At 44.7% G+C, this 8,167-nt stretch overlaps 1 pseudogene; it reads left to right on the top strand.

Annotated features, from left to right (window-relative positions):
* Positions 1-5,962: 5,962 nt before the first annotated feature.
* Positions 5,963-8,167, top strand: part of LOC101590721 — a 71,180-nt pseudogene continuing 68,975 nt past the window's right edge.

Genomic DNA, 8,167 nt, shown 5'->3' with positions numbered 1-8,167 from the left:
GCCTCTACGGCAGGGCTGCTGGGGGGCATCTTCCTCCCCAAGTGCTACCTCATCCTGCTGAAGCCTGAAAGGAATACCGCACGCAGTTTGAGGTCAGGACCGTGGGCTTAGAACCGCTGTGGGATTCTCCTGGGAACAGCCTCTTCTCCAGGACACGAGAATAGCCCACGTGAGCCCGGTCTCCAGAGCACAGCAGGATCCTTGCATTGAACTGCTGGTGTCTGTGTGCACCTGGAGGGTTCAGTATCCATCCGTGTGAGACACTGGCACACAAATATGAACTGCTCATGAATTAGATAGTACTTCACAAGAAAAGGGCCTGCTGGTAGTACAGTATAGATGAACCTCTAAAATGTTTTGACAATAAAGAAAGCCAGTACCTCATAATGTAAGATTTTAGTTGTCTGAAATATCTTAGGGATGGCCATGGACAATGCTTTGACTTTTTGGTGTTTATTAGGTGAATGATGGTTCCGGTGATGAGGTATGAATGGGTGCAGGCTTTCTTTTCAGAGGATGAGGGTCTCACATTGATGTTGGTCATGGCTGTCTAATGTGCAATGGTATTAAAATTATTACCCTTCATTACAACAGAGTATTGTGTTATGAAATATACACCTCAATCAAGTTAGTGTTTCGTAAAAGGAAAGGAACTGCTGATTACAAGTGGTGCATTTTTATTATCTTTTTTGGGTAATATTTGATAATCAGAAATAATGTAGAAAACACTGACATACAGCAAATATCTCTTAAATGCTATACCTAATAACCATGAACAATGGAATATAGGTCAGTAATAATAGCATACGGGTCACTGAATATCTAAAAATTCAGAATAACTTATAATGGTAATAGTAAAGATGATGAGGCAGGGAATAGGAGAATATAGAAAAACTGAAATATAGAGAAATATAAGATGAGAAGGCAGAGAAGAATTTGAATTAAAAGGTCCTATTAAGGAGTAAAACAAACAAGAGAATTATATAACAGTCACAAACATTAGAAAAGGGAAATTCTACATCCCTAAAAGCAATAAAAACAAAATGAGTCTAAAAACTTGTTGGAGGCCGGCCAAATAGCTCAGTGGTTTGAAGTTCCTGCGAGCAGGTGCAGGGCCTGGGGGTTCATCCCTGGGCCTGCAGCACTGAGCCCACCTCTGAGGCATGCTCAGAGGGCAGTTGAGACGGGGAGCTGTGGCGTGTGCCTGTAACCCCAGCACTTGTGAGGCTGTATACAGGTGAATCACTACAAGTCTGACCTAGTAGTGAGACTCTGGACAACCTTTAGACCCTTCCTTAAAATACAGAAAAAGAAAACTTTTTTTTGATGCTTATTCTTTCTCCTTTCCTTTTTTTTTTTTTTTTTGATGGGCTCTCACTCACAATATTGAACAGGCTGGCCTCCAAGTCACTTGATCCTTCTGCCTCAGGCTTCCGAGAACTCGGATCGTAAGTGTGCATCTCCACATCCAGCTTTGCATACATGCTTTTGCAAATGCCTGAGTTCTCACCTCCCAGGTCCAAGTGGTTTCCTCTGGAGGTCTCAGGCAGCATCTTCTCTCTATGCTAAGAAGCAGGACCCAGGTGGACCCTGGGGTGGAGGGTCCTGACGTGGGACACATGGGTGGAAGTAAGTTGTGGTTGGAGTTTGGTTGGTCCAGGGACTGGGGGTGTCTGTGTACTTGGGGGTGGGGAGTGATATCTTTGTGGATGAGAGTGTCTCAGGTCAGGGTGTCTGCACCATCTGTGGCACATGTGGGGATATCAGGAGCACTCAGCCACAGAGGGCCAGGCAGTTGGCCGGTCTCTACTAGGGGCAGTGCGGTTGGGCTTCACAGCTGGCACCAGCTCCTTCACTCCAGTCCTTGTCTGAGGTGCTGGGAGGGAGAAGGGAGGTTTTTGGGGGCCAGGAGATTGGGGTGCTACATGGGGCCCAAGGACAGAGGGATGGACAGATGGAGCCACACTTAATCCAGACTAGAGGCTGAGTCAGGGGATCATAAGTTCACGTCCACCCTGTGTATCTTGGTGAGTTCAAGATTACCAAGAGCAATATAAACCATGTTTTTTTAAATTAATTAATTAATTAATTAATTTATTTATTTGCAGTACCAGGGATTGAACACAGGACCTTACCCAGCAGTCTAAAGCACCTGCGTAGGGAAGTGTAGGCAGGCCCAGTGCACTGCGGTTCCATCCCTGACACCACATGCCTTGCCTGCCCAGCCCTCAGGGTGGGCTGTATTGGCAAAAAAAAAAAGTAAAATATATTTAAAATGTTTTAAATACAGTAATATGTTAAAAATGAACAGTAACCATACCTTTTCTTTTAATTTAAATTTCACTGAACCTTCTACATTTTTCCTAAGTCTGGCAGCACTACTCTGGTGTAGAGTTATATTACTTCATTAATGTGTTAAAAATTATTAATATTCTAAATCTGAAACAGTAGTACTAACAAAAAATGCATTGTTATCTGAGACCTAAGCTAACTGGGCTTCATGAATTTGTTTTTGTTTGTTGTGTGAGATAGAGTCTTGCTCTGCAGCCCAGGCTGGGCTCGAACTTGCCACCCTCCTGCCTGTTCTTGTTTCAGTCTGGGAGCACAGGTGTGGGCCACCTGCCTGGCTGGTCATGTGCATGTTTAAGCTAACTAAACTCTAATGGAGCACAATGATTACATGGAGTGCAGCATAGATTCCACTCCTTACAGTGTCTGAAATTTTATCAAATTGAAAAATTTAACAGGTGCTTACCGCCTGTCCCAGAAATTAGTCTTTTGGCAGAAGCTAATATGAGAGGGAAATCTCTCCCAGAAAAGCAGGTGGGGAATGCACAAAGCAAAAACACCAGTTTTCTTACACACTCCAAGTGACACTCTAAAGCTAGGCATGGAGCGGCTTGGAGGGCGTCGCCCTTGCGCTCCCCACGTGTAACCTGAGGCTCCTCTGCAGGGGACACGAAGAGCACACCTTGCTGGGTTTGTAGTCCACGTTCACAGCGCTGGACTGCACTCACCCAGGAAGTCTGCACCTCCCAACACAGGCTCTGCACTACAAGGGGTGTCTGGGACATCATTATTGACACACACTTTCCCAGACACACTCATATTTACATTTTCCACACACACAGGATAGACGTACTTGTAGCACACGGCTCCTGGGAGCAGGACTGGGCACTGGGTGACAGCACTCAGCTCTGCCCAGGTGCGGAGCCACCTGAGGCCCAGAGCAGGCTAACACAGGCTTGGGTTTACTCAGGGCCCTGGAAGGCAGCAAGGGAACCCTGCCAATGTCTGGCTGCTCCTACCATTGTAGATACTTGGTCAGTACCTGTCCTCTCCAGGGAGCAACATCTGCATACGCTGCAATGTGCGAGGCCTGGCCACAAACGCCCTGAAGGCTTCTGGGAAATAAAGCATGTGCCTGCAAGTGGAGATAGGAGGGTGTTTTATGGGCATGGTGTAGACCAGGAAGTTGGTGGAGGTAGAGTTTTGAGGGATGCTGGGAGTTTTGACCTTCAGTCACTGTGTGGGATGCTGGGAGTTGTGGTCACACAGTGGCACAGGAAGTCACAGCTGTGCTGAAATGTGGTGTTGGTCGCTGAGGTGAGTAGTGGGATTGCATGGAATCTGTGGTGAGCCATAGTGGCTCAGAGAGTTGTACACTGAAAACTGAGGCCTTCAGGAGCATGTCTGCTGACTAGTTCTCACATATATCTTATAATATATAATTTTTAATATGAGTGTGTATTGTGTAAATATATGGAGAATGGGTTGGCCACACTGAGCAAATAGATCTTTATTTTTTTTTTTTTCAGAACCTGGGATTGAACTGAGACCCTTGTGTTTGCCAGGCAAGCACTTATTCTGCTGAGCCATCTCCCTGGCCCTATATTGAGCAAATAAAAGAGGAAAATTTTTAGGTGAATATGGATTTCAAAAAAATAATGAATGCTTTCTAGTGTGAGCATGTCACAATAGTGTAACTGAGGCATGCTTATGCTAAGTGCCATAAATTCTAATAACTTATCTTAGTTGGATTATGTCCCAACATCTATTTGGGTCATATGTAGACTTAATTCTAGCACCAAACCTCTTTAAATGACCAACTTTCCATCACTGTGTAGTGCATTGTAAAAGTATACATGGAAATGTATTCAAAGTATTTATTTTAAAAACTCGACTTCAGATCGGGTGTGAGAAGAGGATTCAGGGAGAGGGCGCAGCCTGGGATGGAGCTGGGTGGGGCTGCTGAGGACAGGAGGAAGCCTGGGTTGAGCGCTGGCAAGGCGTGGACCCAGCTGCCCGGGACAAGCCCAGCACACCCTGGACAGCTGTGTGCTGCGAGCCGTGTGTCTGTCCTGGCCTCCTGGGCACAGAGGAAGCGCAGCAGTCAAGGCCCTCAGGAGCCATCGTGGGGAGTGCAGCTGGGAGAAACCAACAGAGCCTGGAAACTGTCCTGGGAGGAGAGGAGCTCCCTGCACGGCGTCCAGCTGTGCCTCTGTTGCCTGTGTGCCTCTGGCCTGAGAGGGCTGGTGTCAGCGCTGGCTCTGCCCAGACGCCCCAAGACCCAGGTGAGGCCCAAGGCTGTTATTCTTGTGAGGCAAGCCCTTCTGTGGGTGTCCCCTGTGTCCCGTTCTCCAAGTTGGAAATGACTCGGCACAAATGGCAGTGGTGGCTCATTGCGAACTTTTAGCTCTGTGACCCCTCGGGAATTGGCCTTTGTGACCACCTCGCTGAGTCTGCGCTGGAGTCAGGAGGGACAGCCCTGACATCTCAGGACACCTATCACCTGGAGCCACTTGGTATCTGACTAGAGAGAGGTGAACATCTCTGAACCTTTTGTAAACAGCAGCAAACTTTTTCCAAATGAAATCTAATGAAAACCCAATTTCACAAACAAGTGAGGTTGAGGCAGAACTGTTGTGGTGGTCAGGGCCAGAAAGGCAGGAATGGGGTTCCTAGGTGGGGGAGTTGCTGTCAGTGTCTGCTGTGAGGTCATGGTGGTCAGGCAAGCCTGGTCCTGAGAGCGCACATCTGCAGAAAGGCTTCTGACACCCTATCTGTGCTGGGGGCTCCTCGGTACAGGCCAGGAGTCTGGCTTCTCTGGGGTGTGGGTCTCACTTGGATCTGGCTCTCTCCCTTTCCCAGTGCTGGGTGAGGTCTGAAGTCGTTCATTCTGAGACTGCAGACGTTGTTTGTATCCACGAGTTGGCTCAGGAGGCCCGGGTCCTGCTAAATTCTCAAGGTTCTTGCTGTTTAGTTTGTGCTCCGGTGCGTAGCTGACCTTGAACATAATGGTCAGATCTGGTGAGACCCTGTGTCCTCTCACACATGCAGCACTGATTGTGTTGGTAGCTTCCTTCCCTTCCAGAGCCGTGGCAGCAGCTCCTAAGTGAGGAGCGTGACTTTCCAGCTCTGTGCCAAGTCTCATTAGCCCAACCCATTGTGGGACCAGGCACCCCAGAACAAGTGTGTGGTATCCCCACACTTATTTTGTGGGGGACCTTCCTGGGGGTCCTCAATCGCCTGAAGCTATGGGAACACCTGGTCACCAAACACTGTGCAGCCCCCTCAGGAGCAGCATATCTTTGGGCCTGTTTGTGCTCTGTTCAGCTTGGCCATCTACTACCTAAAGTCTTCAGTAGTCGCCCAAAGCTTTAGGTTTTCAGTGGATAAGGGATTCAGGGAGAGACAGAGACTTCTATTGACCTTGGGATTTGGTGACTGAGGTGAGGGCTGTCTCTCTAAGACCTCAGCTCCTTTCCTACACACCTGAGTTGCCCAGTCCCAGTTGGAGACTGCATGCAGCCGGTGCAGGCATGAGGCTGTGTGCCCCAATGGCCTTGCTGGCATGTGCTCCATTGGCCTCTCCTGTTCCCATGATATGTAATATCTGGCATGAATTCATCCATTCAATGTGAGCACCTCGGTGGCTTTCAGCATGCCCAGTGTGGCAACCATGGCCACCATCACTGTGGATATTTCCCTCTCCCTGCAATCAACCTCCAAACAGTAGGTCCTGCAGTGCACCACCCGGCCCAGGACCACCGGCCTGCATTGCATCTCTGTGGCCTGAATTCATGGACATTTCCTACAATGGAATTGGACAGTGTGTGGCTAGGGCCAGCATCTTCCCTGGGCATAGTTAGGTCATCCACACTGGGCATGTCAGAGCTTCACCTCTCTTTAGGGCCTGGTCCTGTTGCCTCTGGGTATAGACCTTATGTGAGAGTCTGCCTATCTAAGAATAGGGATGTCTTCCCCTATTCTAGTGACCTCTTTCTCTTCTTTATTCAGAATATTATAGTTTTTATTATGCAGCTCTGCCACTTTTATTTATTCCTAAATACATTATTGAATATTATTTAGTTAGGATGAATGTAATCACTTTCCTGATTATTTTCCCTGCATGCTCATTGCTGGTGTGTAGAAAGGCTGTTAATGGTTATTAGTTTTTCTTTAGTATTAAATTTTAATCTACTTTGTAATCTGCTATCTAGGTACATTTCATCATCAGGTCCATTTTTTGATCTTTTTTATAGAGGATCATGTCCTCTCGAAATGAAGATAGTATGACACACTTCTTTCCTTGGTAACTTTTTTCTCTCACTTTTCTCTCTGGTCCCCCAAATTCAAAGATCCAATCCAGATGTAGGCAATAAGATGAATATAAGTTTCATGAATGAAGAAATACAAATGACAAATAAATATGTGAAAAAATGTTGCACCTCACTGGTCAACTGAAGTTGATTATTCAGTCTAAGAGTCTCTTTGTGGAGTCTTTGGGGCCTTCTACATACAGTATCTTGTCATCTGTGAATAATAATAGTTTAAATAGTTCCTTTCCAATGATTATTCCTTTTATTTCTCTTTCTTACTGAATTGCTCTGGCTAATGTTCCAGAAGTATATTGAATAAGAGTAGTAACAGTGGACATCCTTGTATTTTTCTTGATTGTAAAGTGAAGGCTTTCAGGTTTTGTCCATTTAGTATGATGTTGTTTGTTGATTTGTCATAGATGGGTTATACCAAGTTCAAATAAGAACCATCTATTCCAACGTTTTGTAGGGTTTTATCACAAATGAGTGGTAAACTTCTTCAAAAGCTTTTTCTCCATCTATTGAGATAATCATGTAATTTTTGTTTTTGTCTCTGTTGATGTGGTGTATTACATTTATGGATTTGCATAGATTGCACCATTCCTGAAATGAAATCCTATTTGGTTATGATGTACAATGTTGTTGATGATTTGCTGCATTCCGTTTGGTAGGATTTTATTGAGGATTTGTTTTCATTTCTGTTCATTTGGGAGCTCAGTCTGTAATTTAGTTATTAGTTTGGGTCTGTCTCTGGTTTTGGTATCAGAGTAATATTTCTCCAAGAATGAGTTTGAGGGAATTGTTTCCCTGTTAACTTCATTGAAGACATGGAGAAGAGTTGGCATTACACCTTCTTTACATTTCTTTGCAGAATTCACCTGTGAATTCATCAGGACTTTGATTTTTTTTGTTGGTAGGTATTTTATTCCATTTTCAATTTCATTGAGTGATATTGGTAAATGGATGTAACTAGACACTATGCACTTAGGTGAAGTAAATCATACCCACCTGTGCAAACATCATATTGTCTCCTTAGTGTGAGATCCTGAAAGAGAAAACAAAATCTGAAGGGTACAAGAGATACTGGGAAAAGGGAATGCACTTATTCAAAGGAAAGAGTCACTGATTTGGGGAGACGGACAGCAGAGGGAGTGGAAGAAAGAGATTTATCGATGTATGTGAGCAGGATGGTTTGGACCACTGTACTCTGCATTACTGCTGGGCTGTGTAAAGGAGAATTAATGGTTAATCTGTTTTGTCTTTTTCCTTTTAGTTGTTTGTGCTTTTTCTTTTCTTGATTACTTATATATTTCTTACTTTTTTTCTTTTCCTTCCAATGTTACATGCATATGTCTGGTAGTATGAACCAGTAGTTGGAAGACAACACTACACATTACAACAGATACTGTGAAATTTATATTGTTTTGTTAGGTGAAATGCTGTATCACATGTCATTTTTCTGTTTTTTTTGTAAAAATTTTTACAAGTTTATTCTTTAATTTCTTTGGATATTTTATAAACAAATATAAATTTATGTTAAAACATTATTTAAACATAACTACAGA

Source organism: Octodon degus, unplaced genomic scaffold, assembly GCF_000260255.1.
Source record: "Octodon degus isolate 3935 unplaced genomic scaffold, OctDeg1.0 scaffold00322, whole genome shotgun sequence".
NCBI classification, from domain to species: Eukaryota; Metazoa; Chordata; class Mammalia; order Rodentia; family Octodontidae; genus Octodon; species Octodon degus.
The sequence above is the reverse complement of the archived record's forward strand: the minus strand, read 5'-3'. Positions and strand labels throughout refer to the sequence as shown.